At 42.0% G+C, this 17,709-nt stretch overlaps 1 long non-coding RNA gene across 1 annotated transcript; it reads left to right on the forward strand.

Moving 5' to 3' along the window:
• Window positions 1-9,209: 9,209 nt before the first annotated feature.
• LOC109196477 (uncharacterized) lies at window positions 9,210-10,811 on the forward strand. The gene is made up of 3 exons (XR_002057925.1): window positions 9,210-9,417; window positions 9,556-9,575; window positions 9,664-10,811. It is a non-coding gene; the product is annotated as an uncharacterized LOC109196477 (long non-coding RNA).
• The last annotated feature ends 6,898 nt before the right edge of the window (window positions 10,812-17,709 follow it).

A 17,709-nucleotide genomic window follows, 5' to 3' on the forward strand; every position in this document is an offset into this window, starting at 1 on the left:
ATCACTCTCCAGTTGTTGCCCATCTGAGAACAAAGCACAATATGCTATTGCATTAATCTATTATTTATTTATCCACACTTAACAACTCTTGAACCTAATCCATAATAAATAATAATAGTAAAATGTTATAGAACCAAAACATTGCAATTGTGTTAATTGTTGTTTTTGTACTTGAATACCTCTGCATTGCATTGTATTATCACCTGTGCTCTTTTTAATCCAGCTGGTGAGGGGTCCACTGCCTCATACAGCTCCTTTTGTCACTGTTTCCTCCTCATGCCCTTATAGGGCATATCTGGATAATGTTATATCATGAGTAACAATTAAAAAAAAAATCTATACACATAAAACATGCACCCCCACGCACGCACACACATACAGTGACATTTTACAACTTCTCCAGAATACTGTATATGTTATGGCCACAAGTTTGCATCATGGTGCTGATCCAGAATCCTTCCCTTATTGTTTATTCCTACTGCTATGAGAATAAAGTAATGAGAATTAGAAAAAAAAGTAATAAATATAAAATAATATATTTAAGATGATTCAATTAGTTTCACTATTAACTCTGTGCAAGGCACACAGCTTAATAAATGTTTAAACTGTAGAGATACAATAATTTTGCTGCTGTATCCGCATCAAAGCAATCAGCATTTTGTCATATTTGAAATATAAATCTAATATAATCTTTTGTATTTTCTTTAAAACTACTTTTTAAATTGGGTCTGGAGTTATTTAGGTGACAGGAAGCAGTTTGTGAAATTAAATGGTGGTTGCTCCTTATGTATGGACATTGCTTGTGGTGTACCCCAAGGGTCAGTTTTGGGTCCAAAATTCTTCAACTTATACATTAATGACATCTGTAAAGTGTCCAAAGTATTAAAAATGGTACTCTTTGCTTACAATACAAACATTTTTGTTCTAGTGATGATCTGCAGAATTTATTGGAGGATATGACTAATGAAATAAGTAAAGTGAAGTTCTGGCTGGATAAAAACAAATTGTCATTAAATTTGAATAAATCTAAACTTATGTTATTTGGAAATAGTAGTTTAAATACAAATGCTAAAATTTAAATAAATGGTGTTGATATTGAAAGACTGAGTGAAAATAAATTTCTGGGGGTAAGAATAGATGAAAAACTTAACTGGAGAGCTCATTTAAGATATATTCATTCCAAAGTATCACGAAGCATTGGAATACTAAAAAAGGCAAAGCAGGTATTAGACAGAACATCACTTCATACTCTCTACTGTTCACTGGTTTCACCATACTTAAGCTATTGTGCAGAGGTCTGGGGCAACAACTATAAAACCACGTTACATTCAACTTTTACTCTTCAAAAAAAAAAAAAAAAGCAGTTCGCATCATCCACAATGCAGCTTATAGGGAACATACAAACCACAGCAATGCAGCAATGCACAGACCCCATACACCCCTGACACACTCTTCACACTGCTGCCTTCTGGCAAGAGGTAGCGGAGCATTCGGGTCCTCACTGCCAGACTGCGAAATTGTTTCTTCCCCCGAAGCTGCCAGACTCCTGAACACTTAGTGACTGGACTGACACACACATACCTTCATACTAGGGGTGCAACGGATCACGGTTTATCCGAAATCCGAACCGATCCCACTCCACGGTTCGGTACGCACGTGATCCGAAGATTCGAAAAAGAAAAAAAAGTATGTGTATGGTGCGCGTCGTCAGTCTGTCAAGCGGTAGCGCTAGCGGTCCAAGTAGCGGAGCAGAGGAGTTTGCGGCATTTAAGCAGCCCTTTGCTGCCCAGTCCGACCGCTAAAGCTAAAAGCTAATGGGGTGTTTAGCTGCAGACGGGAGGCCGTCGTCTGTTGTGCAAAACAAGGTTTAAACTGTGATGAACGTGCTTGAGCCACGCTATGATATCTCGTTGCGCGTCCACTTCAGTGACAAGATCGTTCCAAGCATGTATGAGCAGGAGAAGTTTAAAGTTATGGCTGAACTGTCCCAGGCATCTTCTGTTGCTCCAACTACAAATGGGTGGAGCTCCAGGGCAACGGAAAGCCACGTGACCGTGACCGCCCGTTATATCACAGCGGAGAGGTAGATACAAAGCCCTGCACTGCCCTATAGATTACATTAGATTAGATGAAACTTTATTTATTTCTCGGGTGGGTTCCTCCGGGAAATTCAGTTTCCAGTAGCACAGCACCAGTTTGGTACGGAAGCTGCTCTGCCAGCAGCCGTAAATCACTACAGAGGGTGGTGAAGGCAGCAGAGCACATCACTGGCACGAGGCTTCCTGCCATTCAGGACATTTATCTCCAGCGATGCCTCCGTAAAGCACACAGCATCATCAAGGACCACAGCCACCCAGCACATCAGCTGTTCTCCTTGTTACCATCTGGCAGACGTTACAGGAGTCTGTCTGCTCGGACTACAAGACTTAAAAACAGTTTCTACCATCAAGCCATACGACACCTCAACCACAACACTTAAACACACACAACACAGGACTCAGAAGCTACCCTGCAGCTTCACAAGTACTCTGATTAATCTGCACTGGTCACTTCACTTTATTGTTATTGTAATTTATATTTAAAAAGTGCAATACTGTAAATTTCTGCTGCTCATTCCTGTGCAATATCCCATCTGCCCTCCCGTCATATTTCTTTTCAAGATTTTCTTATTTAATCACTAGTGTACATATATTTATATTTATAGATACATATATATTTAGTCATCTTTTCTCTTTTACCATGTCTCTCTAATATTTTGTTCTTTACTATTTTCTATTTGTTATTTTATTTATTATATTATATTTTATTATATTTTTCCTACTGTATCATGCTGCTGAGAGACCGCTGCTCGTCAAACACATTTCATTGCGATGTTGACCCTGTGCTAACTTGCATATGACAAATAAAACTGAAAACTGAAAACTGAGCACCCACAGAAGTTGCAGAATGTGAGCAGAAATATACAATGTTTACACATATATAAATACAGAGTATACAAAAGGGATAAATAGAATAAATAGGAATAAGGATACAAGGGAACGGCACATTTCAAGTATTGTGAGTCTATTGCACCGTTGGATATTAACAAAAACTATTGCACAGTGAAAAGGCACTACAGCTTACTTGTTCCCCCTCCTCTGTCCCCGTTTCCCCTCCAGCGAGTAGTTAAACAGTTTGATGGCATGTGGGACAAAGGACTTTTTAAGTCTGCTGGTCCTTGACTTTGGGAGAAGCAACCTGTCACTGAACAGACTCCTCTGGTTGTTTATGGCCATGTGCAGATGATGCAGAGGCTGCCCAGCATGGTCCATAATGTCCATATTGCACCTTAATTTGTTTTTATATAGGTGCGTGGAATGAGTCTTCAGTTGAATGTTTTTTAATAGGCAAAAAATACTTAAATAAGTAAACGGCGAGTAGAATTTTTGTCTTTTTTTTCTATTTTTGCTGATCCGAAAATTGATCCGATCCGTGACTTTAAAACCGTGATCCGATCCGAACCGTGAGATTTTTGATCCGTTGCACCCCTACTTCATACATTAAGTTACTTTTTGGACAATACTCAGTCTTTTGCACAATCCACTGTCATTGTTTCACTTTTCTATTGCACTGTTGTATCTGCACTGTGTTGTGTCTGCATCATTATCTTCTTTCTGGTGTTGAACTGTTTTTGGTTTTGTTTATTTACAATTTTGCACCCTTGCACTTTATGTAATCCTGTGTTGATTGTCTATCATATGTTATATGCAGCACGATGGTCTTGGAAGAACATTGTCTTTACTGTGTATTGTACCACTGGACATGGTTGAAATGACAATAAAGCCACTTGACTTGATTTAAAAGTAACACTGTATTTCAGGAAAGCAACATACCAACCGTAAAATATAGTGGTGGTAGTGTGATGGTCTGGGGCTGGAAGACTTGTTGTGGTAAATGGAACCATGAATTCTGCTGTTTACCAAAGTATCCTGAAGGAGAATGTCTCGCCATCTGTTTGCGACCTTAAGCTTAAGACCACTTGGGTTCTACAGCAGGACAATGATTCAAAACACACCAGCATGTCCACCTCTGACTTAATTTAAAAATAAATAAAACCAGGCTTCACAAGGTGCTGTACACATACCTATAACATAAACAAAAAACAAAATCAAACATGTCAAAAAAAGTCAAATTGAGTCAACCCCTTAAAGCCAAAGGCTTTAGCAAAAAAAATGTATTTTAAGATGAGTTTTAAGCTCAGAAAGAGAAGAGGCCTGCCTAAACTGCAAGGGCAGATCATTAAACAACTTTGGAGCAGCTATAGCAAAAGCACGTTCACCTCTATATTTATACCTAGTTTTTGGTACCTTAAGGAGCTGCTGATTGGTGGGTGTATATGGATGTAGTAGCTCAGAGAAGTAGGAGGGTGCAAGGCCATTATGAGATTTAAAAACAGACAAAAGAACTTTAGAAAGGATCCTAAATGTACAGAAAGCCAGTGGAGTGAAATTAAAATGGGGAGCTCACGGGCACGTCACTGCAACCCCCCCCGGCTTCTGCTCCGCGGCTGCTGAATGACCCCTCATCTGGGACTCTCCTCATCTCTTTCTGGGATAGTGACGCGGCTGCCCCTCTGTTGGTCTTCCTTGGTCTCTTGTGTTCTGGGGCCTCTGGATGTCTGGAGTTTTGATCTCCTCCATACCTGCTTCATGCCCTGGAGGACGGGGCAGTGGCCCCCACACCCTCTAGCAGATCATTACATGAAGGAACCTTTTAAAAACAAGCGCGTTCATGCTCACAGGTGTACACACAGGTGATCACACACAAACTACACCCTTTTTGGCTCTTACCTCAAAGCACACTGTGCGCTGTCGATCTTACGTGCTGCACAATAATGTCTAACATTTAGTATTTACTGTCATATTCCCATAGATCATTGTGATGTTGTTTATTACCCTCGTTTTCTTCTGCTTGCTTTCTCTTTCTTTCTCAACAGGTGAACCAGATGATCAATATATGTATTTTTTTTGTCTGCTTATTTTGTTGGTTTTTGGTTTTTTGCCCTTTTTCCCCGTCCCTCTTCCCCGCTGTTTTTCTTTCCCTCTTTCTTTCTCCCCTTTCTTTCCCCCAGTTAAGTCTGTCCCGTATTCAGCAAGTGAAAATAAAATAAACAATAAAAGGTGAATCAAATGGACCATTACGGCAAGGCTGGGATGGTCAATTTGGTAAAGTAAATCCGTTGGGCATCTTTCTTCGCCTTTAGACAATAATTCTGATGGCAAAAGAACCAAACGGGACAGGTTAACAAAAAAAAAAAAAAAAAAAAAAAAAAAAAAAAGAAATTAAAATGGGGGTAATGTGCTCAGACTTTTTTGTTTCAGTTTATAGACGTGCTGCAGCATTTTGCACAACCTGCAGATCCCTAATAGATGCATCACTAACCCCACAATAAAGTGAGTTACAATAATCCAGCCTAGCCATAACAAAGGCATGGATTACCGTCTCAAAAAGCTGCTTTGATAAGATAGGCTTTGTTTTGGCTAACTGGCTCAAATAAAAAAAAAGCTAGCTCTCACAACAGCTCTGACTTGGCTTTCAAGTTTAAGATCTGCCGCCATTTTAACTCCCAGATTAGTGATGATTGATTTAACATACTGTGCCAAGGACCTAGATCAATAGTAGTGGTCTCAGAAATGCCACCAAATGTCATGGTCCATGGGAGCACAACTGCTCCCATGGACCGGCTGGATGGCTCTCCCGCTACGCCCTTGGGCAGTGCCACCAGCGTCACACCTGAACTCCATCTACAGGGAATCATGGGAGAACTACTTCAGGCCGCACGGTCTGCTATTCCACGCCAATCCGTTCAGTCACTTTTAGTGGTAACTAAGTCTTGCCTGTGCTCTGTTCTCTTTTTGGTTTGGCTCATGTTTAACTCTGCTCCCTTGTGCCCAGGTCTCCTTCCTGTCCGCTGGAGTTATTACCTGCCTGTCCTCCTGCCTGCCCTGCACGCTGGATAACCGGAAGGTTGCTGGTTAGATCCCCCTGCTCTCTCTGTCCTGGCCGTTGTGTCCTTGGGCAAGACACTTTACCCTACCGCCTACTGGTGTTGGCCAGAGATGGCGCGATATGGCAGCCTCGCTTCTGTCAGTCTGCCCCAGGGCAGCTGTGGCTGCAACTGTAGCTTGCCTCCACCAGCGTTTGAATGTGAGAGTGAATGAATAGTAGAATTGTAAAGCGCTTTGGGTGCCTAGAAAAGCACTATATAAATGCAATTCATTATTATTACAACTCCCCTTTGCTTTAGCTCTCTGATTCTCCCACTGACATGAGGGTTTATAATGTTTTCCATGTTTTCCAGATGAAGCCTGTTTGCCTTTGTGTGTCTGCATTTGGGCCCTCTACTCTCTACACCACATGGTCTGTCAGTAACTAGAAATAACCTTTACCCACTGATGTTTTTCCCCCTCCGATCGGTCTGCTTCCAACAGTAAGCATGCATCATCATTGTCCTGTTTTGTCCTCACGTCCCTGGTTTCCCGCAGTTAAGTAATTGTTTGTTCTTCTGTTGCAGTTTTCCCACGGTCCCGATCACGGTTTCTCTTGGCACTCATCTCCATTATTGCTCCCGGTTCCTCTGGCCTGAGTTATACTTTCACTTTCTTAGTTTGCTCTTGTCTCCTAGCAAGAGAAATAAACTTTGTACATAGTTTGTTGCAAAGTTGTGTTGAGTCTGTTTTGGTTCCAGTCTTCATGAGAACCTTGGTTCATGACACCAAAAACCATCACTTATGTCTTCTGTTCATTAAAATGTAAAAATTTCAAAGCCATCTAGGCCCTTATTTCATCAAGACATCTGAGCAGAAGGTCTACTGAGTTCCATTTATGTTTTTTAAGAGGTAAATAAATCTGTGAGTCATCTGCATAACAATGAGAAGAAATCCAATGTTTCCCGAAAATACCCATATGGAAAAGATATATATAAATCTAAAGTTTGTATCTGTCTTGTGTGAAACTTGTATGAAAAGCAAACAAGAGTGAAAACAGATATAAGATCCCTTGAAAAATTATATAAATGAAACTTGTATGTTTTGGATACTTACTAAAACAATATATGAAAGTGGCCACTTTTATGAGTAAATCATATAAGCCTTATATGATTCACTATATGAAGTAGGCCAAGTCTGATGCAAGTTTTTTATAAGTTTTTTCTATTTCTTCTCCATACGGGTAGAGCCAAAGGGTAGCAAATATAGAGAGAAAAGACGGGGCCTAAAACTGAACCCTGTAGGACCCCACATTGGAAAGAAGCAGCAGAGGATACAAACTCACCAAGTTTCACAGAGAAAGTTCACTCTGAACTCTGAAGATCTGAACTACTGCAGTGCAGTATTCCTGACACCCATCAACTGCTCTAAATGAGAAATTAAAAGGTTATTATCCACTGTATCAAAGGCAGCAGTTAAATCTAAAAGCACAATAACAACACAGTCACCTGAATTAGTTGCTAAAAATACTGATTAAAAACTCTTAAAAGCGCAGTTGTAAAGCTACTATGTAAAGCTTTAAAACCAGATTGAAAAACCTCTAAAATACCATGTTCTTCTAAAAAGGACATAAATTGCTTGTAAACTACCTTTTCAAGAATTTTTGAGATAAAAGGCAGTTTGGAAATAAACCTATAATTTAGAGTAATATGAGGATCAAGAGCAGGTTTCTTGAGTTGGAGCTCCAAAGATTCCTAGGCTTCACAAACTTCTATCAGTTGTTCATCAGTGACTTTAGCAGTGGTAACCCCTCTCACTCAACTAACATCCCCCAAAGTGTCTTTTCTTTGGTCTCCCTCTGCTCAACAGGCAGTGGAGTGTGGGTGTGGGTGGAGTACACCCACAATTCCAATATGCCAGCGGCCACTGGAGTTTCTACATTTGGGATGTCCCTGGTATACCAATCTTCTCTTCTGTCCATCACGGAGGGAGAACTGGCCGTACCCTCCATGCTGCATCACATGCGCCACTGCCGTCATGCATGGTGGACCACACGAGTACCCCTTCTCAAGACAGTGGAACAGTCTTGAGAAGGGGTGTTCAGGCTCCTGTCTACCGAGTCAGTAAGAAGGTTTGTCTCTCCTCCAAATACATTCCTTTATGAACTGAATATAAAAACCTAACACACCAGTTGGCTCCTTTGAAATTCAGTCCATTATCAATCCTGTTAGTGTTCATTTGAACCTGCCTTGCAACATGAGGGTTTATAATGTTTTCCATGTTTCCCAGATGAAGTCTGTTTGCCTTTGTGTGTCTGCATTTGGGCCCTCTACTCTCTACACCACATGGTCTGTCAGTAACTAGAAATAACCTTACTCAGTGGTGAGCTGAAATGTTCTATTTTAAATCTGACATCTTTTTTTATACTTTTAATGTATATTATAATGCTTCTAATTACATAGAAACACATACAGTTTTTTCTTTGCACCCATAGGTACCACTTTAACCAACTCCTTTTAGCTCAGAGGGCTGAGGGTCTGATAAACTTATGTTACAGCAAGGCATAAAACCTGTCTGTCCATTCATTCACAGTCCACATGAATCGCTACTCTGCTTTTAGTATTGGTCAAAATTCAGTCAATCAGTTCACTCAAATGCCTGATTAGTCTTTGCCCATGTTGTGTTCAAGTTAAAGATCAAGGTCACATTTGTAGTTTTTAACTACAAATGAATTACTAGCCTAATGATGCTCTGGTTTCTTTGTTTTTGCACAAGTGCGAGGACTTGTAGCAGCATGTCAGGACATCCTAACAAACAAACTGTCTGTTACACAAGAGAAAAAACATCCCCAGCTGGTTTAGCAACTTGTGTGCGTGTGTGTGTTGTTTCCACTTGTCACATCATTCATATGAACAATGAATTCTTATTTGATGATCTGATGAACAGAAACCAAAACTGATTAAACCAGTATTGCCTGTCAAACATGTTTTTACTATGAAGAGGTTTCTGTTGTTTTCATCCAGTTTTACTTTTTTGTTAAATGGTAGAGAACAAGGGTTTACTTGATATACACTTATTTCAGATTCATGTTGACTGCTTGTGTCAAAACTATAGGGTAAGAAACGCATTTTTTAAATGGAAAACAAGAGTTGGAGTTTGATTTTGTGATTTGAGTCATCACATGCAAGAAGAACAGAAGCTACACTTTAGCTTTTTTTCTTGCTTTTTTCTTTTTCTTTTTTAAAAAAGCTAATTAATCACTACTTATTTTTAAAAATGAGCAACTTACACATTTGTGTGTCTTTGTTCATTTGTTTACCCCGCCATGCACTGCACAGTGATACACCCGGTAATGTGACACTATCACGTCAAAGAATATAGGTAGGAGGGAATAGTTTGACTAAAGTGGAAGGGTTTACTTTACAGTTTCATTTACTGTGCATTTACAATGGTGAGTTGCTGGTTTTAAGTATTCTTTTTTCATTCATATTTTTAACAATTGTCTTCATATGTAATTTCTGCATTGCTTTTTGTGTGTCGTTACTGAAATATGTAATTTTGTAATGTGTTTTATTTCTCATTACTTTAGACTGCTCGAGAGAATGACAGGTGAATTATCTATTAACTTTCTTAACAGTTTATCAGTGCAATATGCTTTTTTAGTATAAAACAAATGAACTGTTGTTAATTATTTTAGAACACAACACGAAGAAACAGAAGAACATTTCTTCAAGTCGAACGCTGTAAAAATGACTTGTGAAATGTCGAACCTGAGCAGAGAGATTCAAGAAGACACTAGTGCACTGATTGATGAGGTATTTTATCTGATGGTGACATAATGTACTGTCAGGATGTTTAGAACACACTGTTTTTATACCGGATGGAAAATTCTTTCTCTTTGTGAGCATCTGTTTTCTGGGAAAAATCTTGGAAGATTTTTCTCCAGAGGACATCATAGCTGACGAGGAGATGTTGGAAAACTTAAAAACATACTATCCCAGGCCTTTTCGATGCTATCAGGCTCATCTTCCCAGGCGGAGTCCGTTCTCCTGTGTGCTTGACATGGTAAGAAAATATTACTGCTACTTTCATTCTGTAATGATACATTTTCACTCAAAATTCATTTATAAAATTGTCATTATTATTTATTGTCATTATTATTCAGCTCCAAACAGAAGGTTTACACAGACTACGAGCCAGGCCATTTATTTAGACTTTGTAAAAGTCTAAATATTTAGACTTTGTAAAAGTCCCAAAACAAAGCTAAAGGATCGAGTATTGATCTTACATTCTTCTGGACAAAATAACAACTCCTTTGCCATTTAAGGAAGAGGGTTTAGCTAACAACTCTGGAAAAATTGGAGAGCTGTTTATACTGAGAAGTGGGAAACTCCTGGAATCAGCAGGTACAAGGTCAAAACGCACTGTACGAATGGGCCAAAAAATCACACCTTAACAATGCATGTGACTAGTTTCTCCATACTGGAGGTGTCTTGAAACTGTTGTAACCAACAAAGGCTTTTGTACAAAGTATTAAATAAATTTCAGTAAGCATGTTCAATACTTTTTCCCTGTGTCATTTATCATTATTAACATAATTTATGGACATCTATACTTTGGTTTCTTTGCATGTGTGATTTAGATGGGTTGTTACCAACCTCTGGTGAGAATTACAATACTACAATATGTAGCCGATTTGATGACCTTAAATTAAGTTTGCAAATAGACTAACATTTGAATTTGTTTGTTATATTTAATCAAAACTCTCAGACCCACTGAGGCTACAGCAGAAAATATAAAACCTAAAACTGTATTTTAAACATTAATTTAATCAAGCATTTATAACTCGATCATCGTTTTAATGACAGGGTTGTGTTACACAGCCTGCATTTTTGCTAGTTTTCTTTCCTGCCTTCAAATAAAGTAAGCTTTATTAATATAAATTTTGTAACTCTTTTTCTGGTCTTAGTGACCAAAGCATTTAAAATGCCAACTAATCAATTTCCTCTCACACTGTTTCTTTTTAAGACCAGTTTTGCCATAGCAAATCATTTCAGCTTGAAGTTGAAACTTGTGGGTATGACACAATCTAACAAAGGTTGTCAGACTATTAGTTTCATTTCACGATAACTGTGGTAAAAAAAATATTGACAGTATTAAAAAAATAGCAATAGCTTTGGACATTTGGAAAAAGAATTGTAACATCAATATCTGTAACCATTTCCAGAACGTCCTGCAGAAAAATCCTGAGAATGAAGAACAAATAAAGTAGCGTCTACAATATTTTATTAAAAGCTTGGACCCAAATTATCTGGTATCATCCACCTATCTGTATTCCTCAGAACAATAACAGTTCTGCCAGGTACTAAGGAGTCTCCATGCCTACCAAAGGTCGTGACTTGGGGCACATTGTGATTGCTTCCTCCTGTCTTAACAATTGGCACGAATATGTATCTGGAGCAGTGATGACCTATTATCCAGAAATTCTCAAAAATAATTACTTTGATGGAAACTTTAAAGTACCTGGAGATATCAGGTGTGAAGCATTTAACATCAAGAGTGGAAATAAAATAGCTCCTTGCAGATCATGTCACAATATGTTTGGCTTGAACACACACAAAAAACAAAAGAGTGGTCTTATGGTAAGTGTGCTGAAGCTGAGAGCCTGAGCAACTTTTTTAAATATGAGGAAGAAGTTATAAAGAAAAGAGATGTGAACAAACAGTCAGCTGAAAACAGGAAGAAAGCTGAGGAAGAGGTTCGTAGGGATCTTATGAATGTGTTGAGAAGGATTCAGTTTAAGACATGGACACGTAAATTTTACAACCCAGAATCAGAGTGAGATTTCATGAAATCATCTGCATGAGGTGACCTGATTTGATCTGTTTCTGATGAATAAAAGATGGTCTGTTCTTACAGTATGAATGTGGATTTTTTGTATTGACACACACACACACACACACTAACACTAGCATGCTCAAACTGTTTATTCTTCAGCTCTGTGTAATATGCTAGTTACACTCTAACTTTGGGTTGTACTCAGTGGTTGAGAGGAGTGGTAGAAACACTTAGCAGGATAGTTGAAAGAATACACAATCACACTGGAACTGGGAATTCCACAGTGTTATCCTTTACAGGGAGTGCAGAATTATTAGGCAAGTTGTATTTTTGAGGAATAATTTTATTATTGAACAACAACCATGTTCTCAATGAACCCAAAAAACTCATCAATATCAAAGCTGAATGTTTTTGGAAGTAGTTTTTAGTTTGTTTTTAGTTTTAGCTATTTTAGGGGGATATCTGTGTGTGCAGGTGACTATTACTGTGCATAATTATTAGGCAACTTAACAAAAAACAAATATATACCCATTTCAATTATTTATTTTTACCAGTGAAACCAATATAACATCTCCACATTCACAAATATACATTTCTGACATTCAAAAACAAAACAAAAACAAATCAGCGACCAATATAGCCACCTTTCTTTGCAAGGACACTCAAAAGCCTGCCATCCATGGATTCTGTCAGTGTTTTGATCTGTTCACCATCAACATTGCGTGCAGCAGCAACCACAGCCTCCCAGACACTGTTCAGAGAGGTGTACTGTTTTCCCTCCTTGTAAATCTCACATTTGATGATGGACCACAGGTTCTCAATGGGGTTCAGATCAGGTGAACAAGGAGGCCATGTCATTAGTTTTTCTTCTTTTATACCCTTTCTTGCCAGCCACGCTGTGGAGTACTTGGACGCGTGTGATGGAGCATTGTCCTGCATGAAAATCATGTTTTTCTTGAAGGATGCAGACTTCTTCCTGTACCACTGCTTGAAGGTGTCTTCCAGAAACTGGCAGTAGGACTGGGAGTTGAGCTTGACTCCATCCTCAACCCGAAAAGGCCCCACAAGCTCATCTTTGATCAGCCATACTCCAGTCGGACTGGAGCTCTCTGCCTTTACCATCCAGCCACGGCCATCCATCTGGCCCATCAAGACTCACTCTCATTTCATCAGTCCATAAAACCTTAGAAAAATCAGTCTTGAGATATTTCTTGGCCCAGTCTTGACGTTTCAGCTTGTGTGTCTTGTTCAGTGGTGGTCGTCTTTCAGCCTTTCTTACCTTGGCCATGTCTCTGAGTATTGCACACCTTGTGCTTTTGGGGACTCCAGTGATGTTGCAGCTCTGAAATATGGCCAAACTGGTGGCAAGTGGCATCTTGGCAGCTGCACGCTTGACTTTTCTCAGTTCATGGGTAGTTATTTTGCGCCTTGGTTTTTCCACACGCTTCTTGCGACCCTGTTGACTATTTTGATGAAACGCTTGATGTTATCACTGGCTTGCAAGATGCATCTGCAGCTCATTTTGACTTTTCTGAGCCTGTCAAGTCCTTCTTTTGACCCATTTTGCCAAAGGAAAGGAAGTTGCCTAATAATTATGCACACCTGATATAGGGTGTTGATGTCATTAGACCACACCCCTTCTCATTACAGAGATGCACATCACCTAATATGCTTAATTGGTAGTAGGCTTTCGAGCCTATACAGCTTGGAGTAAGACAACATGCATGAAGAGGATGATGTGGACAAAATACTCATTTGCCTAATAATTCTGCACTCCCTGTAATGCACCTTCTCTTCATCAGCCTTACAAGCCCCGGTTGAATGGCTGCTGCTTATCAAACATTACACACAGTGTTCATACAACCGTAATGTCACTTTGGTATAGCAAGAGCACTCCCGTCAATTAGCTGTATGCATGTGCACTACAAGTAGGCTTTATGCTCTACACACACAGTGTGGCCATTGTAATGGGAGATGTTAAACAGATTGTGAGACTCCTTCTGCTTATCAGGGATGTAAATCCTTAGGTGACAGCCAAGCCGAAAACAAGGTCATAATTCTCTCTGTGAGGGAGGACAGTTTAAAGATGGGGCTGATGGTATCCAGTCTTTAAGTGATGACGTGACGAATTCTGCTTCCGGGCCCAAAGTAGTCTGCATTTAATAAGGCTTTTGTGTTTTTAACATGTTTTAATGCTTTGTATCTCTGTTTAATCTCAACAAGCCCCTAAAAACCTCTCCGACAACACCAACAAAAGGAAAACTCAGTTCAATAGTCCAACCCCCCCCCGGTCCAGTGGCAGCAAACATAGTTCTGGCTGCCGACCCAGTGGACGGCAAAACAGGCGAGACCTGCTGTGGGTAGGCAGAGGCAGAAAACAGTTCAGGTGGCCTACCCCTAGTCCACCGGTGGGAACGCTGGCGGACGGCCACGGGTCCGGCAGCAACGACGAGACGGTTCGGGTGGCCTGCCACGGATCCACTGGCGGCGGCGCTGGAGCTCCGGCGGGCGGCCACGGGTCCGGTGGTGGCGGTGTGGCAGCTCCGGCGGGCGACAATGTAACACAACACACGATCCACAATGTGCTGGCCGGGCAGGACGTACACGTGGCGGCCGTGCTGGACGTGGCGGCTCGCCGAGCTCCCCGGCTGCGGCGCTGGCTGCTCCGGCTCGCTGAGCTGCTCCTCCGGCTGCGGCGCGGGCTCCCCCGGCTCGCTGAGCTGCTCCTCTGGCTGCGGCGCGAGCTCCCCCCGCTCGCTGAGCTGCTCCTCCGGCTGCGGCGCGCTCTCCCCCCGCTCGCTGAGCTGCTCCTCTGGCTGTGGCGCGGGCTCCCCCCGCTCGCTGAGCTGCTCCTGCTCCGGGTCGCTGAGCTCCAGCTCCGGCTACGCGAGCCCCTCCAGCTCGGGCCGAGCAGGTCCGGGTGGCGTCGTAGCAGGTGGCACTGCTACAGATGGTTGATCCGGAGGTGAAGATGGTGATACGGCAGCTGCAGGCGGTGGAGATGATGGTAGATCGGGTGATGTGGATGGTGAAGCCGAGAGTGCTGCGATGGTTGCAGACTGATGGGACGCTGGTGGAGTGGGTGCAGCCGGTGTATCGACCTCCAACTGAGGATGAAGATCAGAGGCTGACTGGATTAAGGACTGAGCTATAGGTAGCTGGGCAGCAGACTGAGTCACTAGCTGGGCAGCAGAAAAAAACTCTAACACCGGGCTCTCTAGCAATGGACGCTATAGCTGATCAGCAGCCACAAAAACATTTTTTAGATTTACACTTTCATAGTCCAATGACTCAGGGTTAACTGTCAGTTCATTTTTATCTTCTGGCCAATCAGAATCTTTAAGCTTATTCCCCATTGTGGGCCTTGTGTTACCATTCCCCGACTGGGCGCGGTCCTTGGGTTCAGAAGAAACTATCTCTACTCTTTGTTTTCCAGCAGAAACCTTTTCACTGCCAACAGATTCTGTTTTACTCACTGCGGCTCCTTGTGCGGCTAGCCCAGAGTCAGCAGGTTCTTCAAAAGCCAGTGGAGTAAGAGGAAAGGTGGTATGACGACGGTGCGGGCGCCGACTCCTCCGTGGAGGCGGGGCCGTGTTAAAGGAAACTGTCCCATCCTGTTCATCTGCGGTTAGATTCTTAATGACAGGATCTAGAGAAACAATTGAGTCAAGTTTACTCACAGCGGTGATGAACACTGTCGGACCATCGCCGGCTGGCCCGGCTGAAGCCGCTGGAGTGGGTTGAGGTGTGATGGAGTGAGTTAATGGCTGTGCTACTGCAGACGGAGCTACAGACGGAACTACAGGGTTGGCATTCACACAGTCCATGGTCAGAGACACAGATGAGGTGGGTAATGAAAAATTGTCCATGTTACTCACCACAGCCGGCTGTGGAATAGTCCGGGAATTTGGCTGCGGTGAGGAGCACCGGCAGCGTGAACGTCAATTCCCTGTACACGACGGGGCCGGCGTGCCAGGCTGCGAATCAACCGGCTGCCCGGGCCGGTGAGCAGCCTGGGTCGGGGAGTGGAGGGTGTTAATTAAGAAGTCTGCGACAACTGGAAAGAGACGGTCCATTACCCAGGGGAAGCAGGACAACGTCTCCTGCAGCCGCTTTTCCACTGCACAACGCACTTCTTCCCCGTGCGCTTCCAGCCATAGGTCGCAGAGACGATTGACTTTGTCTGTCACCTCCCTCCTGAACCTCTCCGAAAAGTCCGCTGGGTCCATCTGGCTGGATCGTTCTGTCACGGTCTGTGTGGCAGACCGTGGGGATATGAGGAATGAGGACCCAAAATGCAGGACTTGATGATGAAGGCAGTGCGTTTATTTACAGTGGTGTAAATCCAAACAACAATAAATCCCCCGTGCGATCCCGACTCCCGTTCCGTGTCTTCTCCCTTATCCCGTGCTCTGTCTCCGTTCCCTGTGTACTGTCCGTGTGCTGCCTCCTGGTGGCCACAATTCCTCCTGAGGAAACACGCATACAAAAGGCAACCGTGAGTACAAAACCTAACGGCAGACTTGCACTAACCTTGCGCATTAATCTAAGACTGACAGGAAGTCACTCAACGATCCAGCGTCGAGGAGCTCTCAGCCACACTGTTTTGAAGCTCCTCTGACGAGGCTTGATCAGCGCCAGGTGTGTGTGGAGATTCCTGGGCGTGACCGGTCTGCTGGCAGGGCCACACCCACCAGGTCTGAAAGTGCCTGCCACGACCGCACCCTCACACACACGCACACACCCATAAACGCCTAACAGTACACAAACACGGAACACAGGACAGCAGCAGTACAGAAGACACAACCATAATAATAATAATAACAATAATAATAATAACAACAATAGTAGTCCACACTGCCCACGGACCCCGAGTTCCTGGAACCAGGTCCGTGACAGTCGGCTTCTCTTGGTTTTTATTACATAAAGGTGCAAGGGCGGCGGCCACAATTCAGAGATGATGCTAGTGTTCTGGCTGGGATGCTTCTCTCCACATTGCAATATGTTTATTAGACTATTTCAGAACGCTCGCTGGGTATGTTGCAGGTTATTGTTAAAATTTCCATAACAGGTAAACATGTAAAGTCCGTCTCTTTTATTATATCATGCAGCCTTAAAAAAAAAAAACTTCATCTAGCAGGATTTGGGATCACGTATTGGTGAGAATATGAAGTATTGCAAGACAGCATTGGTGAGAGGAATCAAACATTTATATTGGTCTATGCCAAGTATACACAGTATCCTTTCTCTCTTTCATATTTTAGATTCATCAGCTCCTCCAAGTATTTCTTCCATCTTTTCAGCTCACTCTCTTCACTCATTAGTACATTTAGATTTCTGCTCTTGAGCAATCGTTGATCAACCGGCTGCACATCCCTTCCAGCTTCATCTCTCTGCTTAGCCAATCAATTAAAGTCATTTTCTTCTTCCTCTGTGTCCAGCCTCACATAAAACCAACTATAATTCTTTTCCTTTGCCAAATCCCTCCCAATACTGTTGTTGTTGACCTTAGCCCTGACTGATCCAGTATTAGAATCTCATTCTTCATGATCCTCATGTTTGATATGGCAAATAATTTACTGATCTCTCCCCCCTGGGGACATTCTCTACTGCTTCATTGAACTTACTCCAGAATACCTCCCTCCCGACACAATCGTTCAAAGATCTGGTTAGATCCATGAAATGAGTTTGGGTTTCTTTCTGTGTCCAGAGGAATGTCATGGAAAGTAATCAAATGGGTATTTGTAAATGCTTTCCACTGTAATTCCTTTTTTGTACTTAGTTTGCATGTCATTTCTCCCCCATGCAAAATATTTATTATATGCAAGAAAGTCTTAGTTAGCATAACATCAGTGACAGAGACACCCTTTCTATGCAGCTTGAAGTTTACCAAGTTATTTAAAAA

Source organism: Oreochromis niloticus, linkage group LG22, assembly GCF_001858045.2.
Source record: "Oreochromis niloticus isolate F11D_XX linkage group LG22, O_niloticus_UMD_NMBU, whole genome shotgun sequence".
Classification (NCBI taxonomy): domain Eukaryota; kingdom Metazoa; phylum Chordata; class Actinopteri; order Cichliformes; family Cichlidae; genus Oreochromis; species Oreochromis niloticus.